The sequence below is a fragment of the Habropoda laboriosa genome, unplaced genomic scaffold (genome assembly GCF_001263275.1).
Source record: "Habropoda laboriosa isolate 0110345459 unplaced genomic scaffold, ASM126327v1 scaffold472, whole genome shotgun sequence".
Taxonomy (NCBI): Eukaryota; Metazoa; Arthropoda; class Insecta; order Hymenoptera; family Apidae; genus Habropoda; species Habropoda laboriosa.
Window position 1 is genome coordinate 212,177 of NW_017100581.1, and position 12,423 is coordinate 224,599.

At 36.1% G+C, this 12,423-nt stretch overlaps 1 protein-coding gene across 1 annotated transcript in view; it reads right to left on the minus strand.

Annotated features, from left to right (window-relative positions):
- LOC108576664 (calcium-activated potassium channel slowpoke-like) overlaps positions 1-12,423 on the minus strand; it is a gene marked incomplete at its 5' end in the record, with an annotated part of 179,922 nt that overhangs the window by 122,397 nt on the left and 45,102 nt on the right. The gene's annotated exons all lie outside the window — the stretch shown is intronic.

Genomic DNA, 12,423 nt, shown 5'->3' on the forward strand with positions numbered 1-12,423 from the left:
ATATAAGAAAGCTAACAATTAACTAGACTTACCAGAGCTGCGATAGGAATTGGAGTGAGTCGTTTTAGCCGACTAATATGATCGAATAACTATACACACGCACTCGCACGAGCGAACGAGCGCGTGCGCATACACAACATACGCAGTAAATCATCTGTGCTAGACATACAGTACACAGAAAAAAGACAAATATGACAAGAATTTGATGAAGTACGTAAGAGTGCAGGCTCGATGATGTTTGATCCTTACAGTAAAATACAAGCACAAAAATCCTCTCTATTCGTGTTAATTCTACGTGCAGTGTATATTAATAATCACATACACTTGCTAGTACAAATAATCCATACACATACTGCCTAAAGTGACAAAGGTGTTACTGCATAGAAAAAGAAAACTTCACCATAATCATTCCATGCCCAATCCTCTCTACTTGACGGTATCTAATGCGAGGCTCATCATGAACTCAGCAGACGTAGGCTGTTTTGCATGATTTAACGAACGTCTTAACACGCGCGGAACACGTTGGAAAATAAGAAACAGACGCGTCTTGTCTGTCACTGAATTCAGCATGGGCCAAAACACATGGTTAATCGATATAAGCCTTATACATAGACAAGGTTGTTTTTAATTTACTATATATACGGGGTCGACGCTCTGTTATGTGAATGTCAATACGTGAGTGTCGTGTATAAATGAAACACGTTATGAGTATATTTCGAGTGTGTTTGCCTAGAATGAAGAGACATGTGTCGTTCGAGTCCTATTGCCCATGTAGAGAAAACGTACCGGAAATAGAAAATACATATGTATATACGTACGTCGACTTCGCACGATTCGAACGTTATATTTATCACAGTGTTCGTTGATCAAATATATAGACCATACGAACACCGAAAACTCCCATAGGAATCTATGTCGTATTGAGTTTGTTGCGCTTCTTTACTATTTCTCGCGGCTGGATGCATATTTGAATATCATCACAAATTCATGCCTATTAGAGAAATCCGTTGGCCAAATTTTTCAAAGAATATCAACGTCGATCATAATTACACGTGATTATATTCGACGAGTGCAATCTTATTATTGTCACTCAAACGCTGCTTGGTGCATCAAGTTTGAACTTTGTGCAACGATAAACAGTACCGCTATAAGTTATTGTCTCTGTGTGCGTATAAGATCAACATGGCTATGAATTATACAGAGTGAGTTAGTTGAAGTAGAACATCGAAGCGATTTAAACTTCAAGAATTTATTGACTCGAATTCTTAACGATCGTCGACCTAACTGTATCTTTTCAGAATCATTATTTTCAAAGTTATCCACCTTATCACTGTCTTTAAATAAATCTACAAGTTTTTACTTGGCACGTTTGCAACGCTCGACCAGTTCGAAGTTAGAACATCCTTCGTATGAAACAGGAAAATATTTGATCTTTTGTAAAATATCACGCAAATTCAACTATTTAATCTACCGTAAATATATTAATGGTTTGCTTTTACACCATGAAGTTCTTTCTGAAGAAGCTAATATTCAAGAAAAGAGGAACCTGCTATTTGGTCAAATTGAAGCCCAGAAAATCTGAAAGAATACATAATTAAAGGCTCGAGCTCAATATTAGCTCCGTAAAATTATCGGATAAGGTGTTGCAGTCTTTTAATACGGACTGTACTAGATAAAGGTACTTATTGCCAAAGGACATTGATTTCAATATTTTTAACTGTATATTTGAATCCTACGATTTTGAACTACACATGCAAGGGAGAAACATATAGATTCATTTATGAAGATATTGATAACCTTGGTAACTAGAAAAACAATGCCTAGAACAACGATATTACTAAATAGTTTTAGACTGTTTTCTGTTTTCAATGGCTCACTCTGCACACCCATATGCATAATCGTGTAGAAGTATTTATTTTAGATATTTAAAGGGATTATATACCGATAGTATTGGGTTTATTGTCGCCTTACAAAAAGCACAATCGCGCTAACGCAAATTATAAAATGATATTCAATTTAAAAAGAACGTACATATGACTATAATAGATCTTCCCTAATATAAGAATTCGATTGCTGGCCCTTTGGCAATTCTTTTGCAAAATCAGAATAGCGCGTCACACATGATTAGCAGTATACATATATATGCGTATACATAGCTTTAGATATGTGTATCAATACATACGCATGTAAACAGTACACAGGGTGAGTCATACAAACTGTTACGCGGTGTTTTTTCGAAAAGTGACAGAGATACAACTCTTTTTACGAAATTTTCATTAAGCGGAGACTTTTGCAGAGTGAGGAATGTTGTTATTGCATCTAGAGAACGAAAGGAAGTTCATTCGAAGAATTTAGAAGCATGAACGACGTACGAACTTTTGTTAAACATTTGTTAAAGGCCAGAATAAGTAATACTTTCTGATTTCAAAATCCCTGACATAGGAACTTAACACGGTTATGTTTATATTGTATTTATGCGTGTATGTTGCCAAATGCACGCAAAAGTAAGGTTATTATTTTAAATGCCTAATGACATTATTTCGGAGCTAAGAACTAATATCGTATAAAACATCTTCAATTTTTGCACTTTTTTTTTAAACATTTGAAATAACTGTTGTTAAGATTGACAGGACTCGGTAGAAGATTCGTAAATTTTATTATTAACGCATAAAAACGTCTGTGAATGTATTTCATTTCGTTCCCTATACGATCCAATAACATCATGTTAAATCTGCGCAAAAATTTCGTAATGAAATGTTCCTAACAATATACAGGGCGTTTGAAAATTTGCGCCATTTGAAATTACTAAATGGTAGTTGATACGAAACAAATGTGAAAACGTTTCATCGATTACTTTTCATACAGAACACGATAATGTAAAGCAAAAATTTTGCGTTCAAATTTTTCAAAATCATTTCGAGGTGGCTTCGCATTTTTTAAACAGAACGTGATATTTCTGTTTCAACATAACGAAAGAGTAGAAAAAGACAAATTCAAAACATTACGTTAAAATGACCTGGAATTAATCCAAAGTCGCAAAGGAGAAAACATCTTTGAAACGGGCAAGGATGAAGTTTCCTGTCTTTTTACTCTCTTTGTTTATAGAGTACGTCCAAAATGAATTATCAATTTTTTTGGAAAAAGTGAATTTGTATGTGCACTTAAATGGGTGGTCCCAGCATCAAGGTGCTGCACCGCATTGTGCATTAATAGCAAGGAAGCAGTTAAATGACAAAGGTATGTTTCCAAATCGATGAATTGGACGTAGTGGACCAATAAATTGACCTGTGAAATCACCGGACTTAAGGGGATATTCTAGTGATCACGCCGAAAATTTCAGCAACATTCACGATTTTTTTCAGTCTGTACAATAAATAACAACGTCAAACTTTTTTCACTTATTATATCGAGGCGTTTGTAAAGCTTGCAAAACAATGTTTTAAATAGCTCTTTAATTGTTTGTCTAATGCTATATCTGGAAGTAAAGACAGCGTCTTTAAAAGAAAGTTGCTTCGCTGGCAGAATTGATTTCAGCTCACAAACTCATCCAAAACAAAGAAATCAAAAGCATTTACAGTTGGTATGAGTACCGTTATCACAGGTACCAGAATTAGCCATGTAAGCCAAAATTTAACAAAATGGCGTACATTCGAAATTCAAATATCGAAATTTTCCTGTTTTTTTTTTTTTAAGTGTTTCGACGTATAACATACCTATGAAATATTCAACATAGAAATGTAAATATGGTACCTGCGAGCGCCAATTGTATGTAGAATGACGTGTTAAAATTTCAAACCGACTGGCTGGTTAGATTTTTTCCATTTTACTTCCGTCTATTGAAAAAAGAACGTTTCGAGAGAAACGCTTTTACAGACTGAGTATGAAATTTTCGTGCGATATGTATGCTTGCGACTAATCGACAGTGGCAGCACGTATTTATTCACTTGCAATACACCATTGTACTACACAGTTACGTTAAAAAGGGTTATGCTACTATATTACTTCAGGTTAGAAAGAGATGGTACAACAGAAACAGATAAAGATGAGCTAGGTATTGCCGAAGCGGCGATTACAGAAGGCTGTTAAAAACGAAATATTTCAAATTTTACTGCAGAGAAACAGAACATTCTTGAAGGTTCATACTTCGGAAGAAAACGAAAAATTGATTTTTTGAAAGGTCTAGACTAGAATACCCTCTTAACACCGTTGGACTATCTTTTACGGAGATATTTAAAAGACACTGTTTATCAAAGGCACCAGAGATTCTTAAGAAACCGAATTAGTGATGCATATGCAAATGTACTAGAACAAATGGTTGGCCCTGCGGTGAAACGAAGATTTCCAAATAGAATACAGCAATGTTTAACAGCTGAAGGTGAAAATTTTGAACATGCTTTATAAACAAAGAGAGTAAAAGGGGAGAAGATTTTATCCTTGCCCGTTTCAACGATGTCTTCTCTTTTGTGACTTTGATGTAATTGATTCATGGTCACTTGAAAATACTCTTTCGAACTCATTTTTTGCTTTTGCTGTTTCATTACGTTGGAACACACATATAGTGTTCTATTTAAAAAATACAAAGCAACCTTGGAATGATTTTGAAAAATTTAAATTGAAAGCTACATATAAAAAACAGAATTGGTACATTTTCCTCGTATCAACTACCGTCTGGTAGTTATTTCAAATAACTCGAATTCTTCGACACCCTGTACGTAACGTAATGTGAAATCTCTTATGGAAATGTGTATTCTCTAAAGCTTTGATACTTTTATCTCTTCATGGTCCTTTGTATACATATATAATGCATACATTTTATGGCAAAAACAATACGATCTTATTTTCGAATGACAAATAAATCATCAAACATTCAGCACATCAAAGTTAATTTCTACTGCCACATTGAACAATTTTAGAAAGACTAATTTATAACAATCCATATGGCCCATCCTGCGAGCTGATAATCCAAGGCGGAAATTCATCTTTCCACTGTCCTTCCTCCAAGATTTACACGTAAAAACAATAATTAATGCTGTCTAAAACACCAAGGTTATAACATTTAAGTGTTCCAACATTAGGTCATACATACAAATATGACCTAAATATTGTTAGTTGGAAATGCAGGGTAAATTACGTACATGCTGGGTGTTGACTCTTTGCACTCAGAGAAAAATACAGCTCTGATATTTATTACCTGTTCTCTACATCACGTCCTCGTTAATATCATTTTGTGATTCGTGGAATATTAATGTCAAGCAGCACGCCAGTTAGAAATTTTCATCATACGGAAAGGTGCACACCTTTCATAAATTATTTGGTAATTTTCAATCGTGCCGAGTCGTCGAAGTAACAACACTCATTTACAATTCGTTTGTTACATAATTACGGTTCGTTGGTACATTAGAACGATCATTGTATCGGTTACATGAAACTCGAAAAACGAGGAATTAAATTGACCCATCGTTCAAACATATAATACTTACGTATTCTTCAAAGTATATCGTCAAATTCCAGCCGTAAGAAAATATCAAATAAAATCATTATTTCCGCCGGTCAGATTACAACATCATCCGTTACATCTTCATCGAAATGAAATTTAATGTTGTCACTCCTCGTTGTTCGTAAAAATCCGATAACGCGATAAAGCAGTATTTGTCTCAAGTGCGGTCAAGTAAACAAACAAGCTAACACCAGTTACTGGGTATGGTGAATCTGTGGTGGTAATTGGACTAGCTGATTGATCGAAAACGTTGGTGGACAAGGGCAGCAAGGAACTGTGTTGAGGATTTTGGAAGAACGGTTAGGTTAGGTTTAATGGTGACATTTAACGCTGACAGACAACTAATACGAAGAGCAGGTACTGAACTGCGATTTTGCGACTATTGTCTCTAATAATAATAATAATAATAATAATAATAATAATCATAATAATAAGAATAATAATAAGAATAACTCTAACAATAATGATGATAACGATGACGATGACGATGACGGCGATGGTGATGATAGCATGATGATCATGATGATGGTAACGATGCTGATGAGGATGATTACGACGACGATGGTGGTGATAATAATAACAATAATAACAACGATAACGATAATGGTAACGGTAATGAAGTGTGTGTGTGCATGTGTGTGGGTGGAGGGTTCAAGGAGTCTTTCAGGCTTATCGGTGACAATATAGTATCTATTCTGTGTATCCGTGACAGAAAAAACATATCAGTGTGATCGTGTAGATGTCCAAGTGCATACGGACAAAAAATGTGGCAGAGTTCACAATGTCGTGCTGGAAATGGGAAAGGAGTATGGGATGAGTCAGATGTACACCATATACAAGATGTCATTATACAAGATGATAGTGGGTAGTTGGTTGTAATTAGGATTGCGAAAGGTGACTCAACTCGGGAAAGCTATTAGGTTGGCTGTGTCTCTCACCTGCGACCTCGCTCGTTCTTCAAAGTGCCGCCATACTTGTTTCGCGTCCCGATCAGGTCAATTATCTCGGGGATACAACTGGCGAATATGGCCTACACCACGTGATAGAACAGAATACAACACTCGCATCAATACACTTGTGTGAGAAGGGTGGCAATTGTATGCTTTATTTTTTTTTTTTTTTGTTTCCGTTTTACATAAGCTTCGGTCAAGTTTTGGCGAACCGGTATCGTCTCGTCTAGTCGAGGTGATCGCTAACATGTCATAATATAGGTCGTATCTTAGCTTCTTTTTCTTTTTTATTCGTTTGTTGTTTCTTTTCTTTCTGAGCTGGCGAGGGGGAGGAAATTTGCACTTATGAACGGAAGTAAGTTTTGGCTCAGCTACCAGGCAGCGCGGCTACTCATAGAGACACGATTAATAGTGCTGTACCGCTATGCGTGCCACGGCCCAAATAGTTAATAAATATGGAAACGAACACGTTCCAAGTAAAAGGCGGGGTAGGTAGGCTACCTACACCTAGGTCCTACACTCCTACACCTAGGCCTAACGGTAACTACATGTGCCGACACGTCTACCTAGTCCATTGGCAGGTAGGTCGTATGTATTCGTTAAATTTTGCATGAACTCTTTGATGTAAGAGGACTAGTTTTTTCGACAGTCAATTAGTTTGTCTGGCTTTTCTTAACGAAGAATCACTTCTGCCTTTCGGTAAATACGTCTATGCGTACAAATCGAAAAAGTTTTACGACAACATTTTCGGGTAATTCGAATCTTCTTGTTGTTATTGAAAATGTACAGCAACTCCTTGTTAATGCAGGCACATCGGATTGAATGAGTCGTTTTGCTGACTGAGTGGAATTTGCAAAGAATTCAAGCAAGAATATTCTTGCTTGAAAATGGTACGTATCATTGCATGACTTGACATTGTAACAACAATCATTGCTTCGTGAGTTCTTAAGATGCGTTTCAATGTACTGTATCGTTGCCGCATGATAAGTAATGCGTCATTCTGTGTAGTTAGAGAGCAGTTAGCGAGCGATGTTAGCGCCTGATTAGTGTTTATCACTCGTCCATATTACCGCTTGACACGATCGATTTAGCTTTTACAAGTGTACTGAACGGCAAGAACAAACAAAATATAATACACTTATAATGCCATTTAAACTATGATACATCGCAACATCGATGTGATTCTCTTTCTTTCACTTCTCAAAGCGAATATAGGATATTTTCAATATAGTTCTTCACTTCGAGGATGACGAACTGACACCCTGAATGACGATTTCGAAGCAAGTGCATGTTCTATAATGCTACAGTTACTTCAAGAAAAACAAATCGTCGATCGGCCTCCTTAAAAATTTCGTACATCGAATCATGTGTATTGTACAGGGTATTTGAAAGAAAGGGATTAGAAATTATATAACAGATAGTATTCAGCAAACTGAATAAAAATTCCTAAATGTGTCGGTATATTAATAACGTAAGTGACTTGCTGGTTTCTGCGTGTTGCTTGTGCCGTAAATTGCCAAATCCGTATTTCGATTCTGCGCGCGTTCTTTCATTCCCTCAGATACCTGTACTTAACATCTTCTCTTACAGAGTCGCAAATTTATTTCAACGTTCCAGATCTTCGTCGAATCGATACGCAGAATCCAACAAGTCACTTACGTTATTAATACACGAATCCATAAATAACTCATAAACAGTTCAATTTACACCAATGTTTAGTAAGATTTTTTACTTCGTTTGACAAATACTATCTACTATATGAGCCCGGAAACCTTTCTTCTTAAACACCTTGCATTTAGTAGATGCAAAATTCCTTAGCCAAAAATAAGACAATATTCATTATTATGTAACCAATCGTCATATTCATTAATATTGTGCATTTATTTATATATTACATAATATAATGCCAATCGACAAAATTAAAAATTAGACATTACAAGAAATTTATGTAAACTGTTTTTACTACGATGGTATGCATACTGAATTTTAATACATAAATTTATGAGAAACAGTTTTGTGCGCCCTTCAATCAACAGGCTGTTCAGTAACAGGAGGGCATAATTTTAAGAGATGCTTCTAGACGACAAAATAAAGGGAAACGAATCAATAAATTCATTCGATAAGAAAAATTTTGAATTTGGCCCCATTTTGTAATTATAAACAATTAAAAATTAACCCGAGGTACGGTAATTCATTTAATATCAGCGAATGTAGGAGAGGGTCCACAAAATCAATGGAGCATGATTTTTAGTTTATTCTGCAGAAACTATGGAAAAGAATGCTGTGACATTTGGATTCGTGAGAATTCTGCAGTACTTTATGAAGTAAATTCTCGGATGAACATTAAATGTATTTGCAGGCCAAAAATTATCAGAGCATATCAAAATTCGTTCTATGGAATTCTCGAGTGGAGAGGATTAATGTCTTCTTCAGAGCACAAGCGTACTTAAATAAGTAATCCATAAATGCACACGCCGTGATATTTTTTAAAAACGTTTCCTTTACACACATTCCAATTGTTCACAAAAAGTCTATAGAGTGTCCTGTAACTCATCGAACACCCGGAAATGGGGGGTTGCTGGGGTGACTCTGAACAACTTTTTCCTTGACCAAAATGTTGTTTGAAGCTTCGTTTTTGAATTATTAACGAGAAACACTGGCCAATCAGAGCGCGCGTAGAGCCCGCGCTCAGGGACGGAGAACAGAGGCTCATTCGTGCGCGATTCCGACTAATTGCAATTTTTTCAAAAATTTATACAAACGTGAGAATGACGGCAAAAAGCCATTTCTCCAAGCCTTATAAAAATAGCGGTGCAAAGTCAAAATTTTTTGACAGCGATCGATAACCGAGAAGTCACGCGTACGCATTTGTTCACGATCGCGCGCGGATGAGAGTCAGCGCTCCCGTGCCTGGGCGCGAGCTCTACGCGCGCTCCGATTGGACAGTGTTTTTCGTTAATAATTCAAAAATGAAGCTTCAAACAACATTTTGGTAAAGGAAAAAGTTGTTCAGAGTCACCCCAGCAACCTCCCATTTCCGGGTGTTCGAGGAGTTATGGGACACCCTGTATATATAAGTACATCTGAAGTCTAGAAAAGTCCACAGATGGTACAGATGTCCAATGAAAGATTCGCAAGCACTGATAATAGACATGTATGTATATGACTGAAAATATGTTAAGAGACAATTGTCACTTTGTCAAGTGACAATTTTACCATATTTTAGTCATTTATGACACGATTAATAGGTGTTTTGAAGTTTTGTACGGACATTCGTGATATTTTCTGAACTTTTCGGCATACACTTGCGGATGAAACAATGTCGAATACAAAGTTCTTTATGGATAATCACCGTGTGTGTGTAGGAAATAATTTTGTAGAAACCTACGGCATGTGGATGTGTGGATTACTTATTTGAGTACGCTTCTGTGCTGAAAAATTCACGTATCTTTTCCATTTTTAAATCTCACAGAGCTGGTTTTAATAAGCTCTCAAAGATTTAGTATTTAATTGACAATTTTCTTTATAAATTCTTGCAAGATTTTCTGCGAAGTCGAATGTTAGAATTTTTTCCGCAGCATCTACTGAATGAATTGAAAATCATACTCTAATAGTTTTGAGGGCCTCTACAGTACATTCACCGAAACTGGACAAATTGCTAGACTCCAGGCTAAGTTTTAATCGTTTGTAACTAAAGAACACACCGTCAAATTTGTATTTCTTTTATTTCTGATTTTCATCTGATTTCGTCGTTTAGAAAGACCTGCCGACACACTATTCATGTATAGACCTATATTTGTTAATGAGAATCGACCTACACACGGTTATGCAATGGAAATGAAGTAAAAATTTATTTAAAAATCATTGCTAGAATTATCTCAATCTTGGCTTAGGACTTGTTCTCGTCCAAGTTAACGACAGTTTGACAGTATGTATAACGCGACCATCCATTCTTTCTCGTGCTGATCATTTAGAATAGCAGTTCTCAATTAGCATATTGTAAATGTGCATGACTATGCTAAACTGTTTGTAAGAAGTGTGACGACAGAATATAGGGTGTCTCACGAACTCTGCCCACCTCAAATTCATTGTTTCAAATAATTAGCGAAAACGTTGCTTGCACAAGTCGTACGGTTGCAAGAAAGAGATAGCATGGTGGTAATAGTGTCTTTACAGATGGAAGTGTACAAGTGATCTGAAGGTCAATTAGGTTTTTGTATTTTAAGCGTCAAATTTTTGATGATCAAATTAGATAAAATAGCGAATTCTGAGTATAAAAGCACCGAAGTACATTTATCCTGAAATTCACCGTTCCTAAGATTTATCGATATATGTCCAGGCTACTGTTTTCGTTAGGAAACATATTCTTTTAGGTAGAATATTGTGTATCGAGAAACATCAATTACACCGCAAGATATGATGCAATGGATTACTGCAGCGTGTGCTGGATAAGGCATGCAAGGGATTCAACGAGTCACAGATTACAACACTGTATCGATGCACATGTTCGACACTTCGAGCGTGTTTCATAATGAAAGTGATAAGATGGACAAAATCGGATATCTCGGGAACGGTAAGTTTTAGGATAAATTTACTTTAATATTTTTTCATTTAGATTTCGCTATTCTAAATAATTCAACTATAAAAAATTCCATCTAAGCAAAAACACAAAATTAACCTCCAGATCTTCTTTATGCCTGCACTTGTAAGGAATACTATTGTCACCATCTTACGTCTTTCTTGCAACCGTACAATGTTTGTAAGAAACGTTTTTGGTTATTACTTGAAATCATGGAGATATTTGAGGCGGACAGAATTAGCGGGTCACCCTATATACATACATATATCGAAGAAGACATATTACACATTTATCTAGGGATTATACGTACGTTCACACATACATACACTTGAGAACCGCTAATTAAGCTATGCACGTCGAATAATAGAACAGGCCAATAGACGATCGATCTCGAACGACTAGTTTTCAAGAAAAGAAGCGTGCGTCTGCGGCAACGAAGTCTGTGAGCGTAATCGCGCTTTAATATATTTGCAAATAATTTTCCTGCCTTTCGAAATATTTGAAAGAAAAGTGTTTCTTGGGACATGGGCTAGTGTAAATCTATGCGTGTATGTTGTCTCTTTTCCGCTTTCCACTTGCTCAGTGGTGCATGTCTGTGTGAATAAATATCTGTATACATACGTACATACATGCATACATACATGTATACCTATATGAAAGGTACATATAACATATACATGAACACGATGTACGTACGTCCTATATACTTATATATTTACACAAAAAAAAGGAAAAGTTTTATATGTATATGCATATACACATGTAACGCGTTAACGTGACAATCGTGATGCAGATATTGATTTCTGGTCGTTTCTCTTTTACACTCTTCTTTTAAAAATAAATGTTATAAATGGCTGCTATAAGTATTCTTCTATCATACGAAACTGCACGTGTGTGTGTGTGTTTTGAAATGTTACAGAAAGGAAGTGTGCGTGCGCGTGTGTGTATTGAAATGTTACAGAAAGGAAGAGAAAGAGATAGACAAATAGATACAGAGAAAGTCATAGAGAGAGATGTATAGAGGAAGATACAGAAGAGAGAGAGAGAGAGAGAGAGAGAGCGAGAGAGAGAGAGAGAGTAAGAGAAAGAGAAAGAGACAGTAAGAGAGAGAGCAAGAGAGAGAAAAAGAGAAAGAGAAAGAAAGAGAGAGACTGATTTTCCAATGCGGCTGGAAGTAGAAACTATCTATGTGACTGATCAATAGAGTAGGATAATGAATAAGCGTTTCACGGGAAACGGCGGAAAGGCTGATATAGTGGTTCATAATTTCTGTTTAATTTTTATTTCAGTACGTACACTATTGCTCAAAAGTATCCGGACACTAGTCTGTTTTTGACAGAATGTCATTTAAATTATGAACACATCGACCATCGCAAATTTGCATTTATAAGGAAACC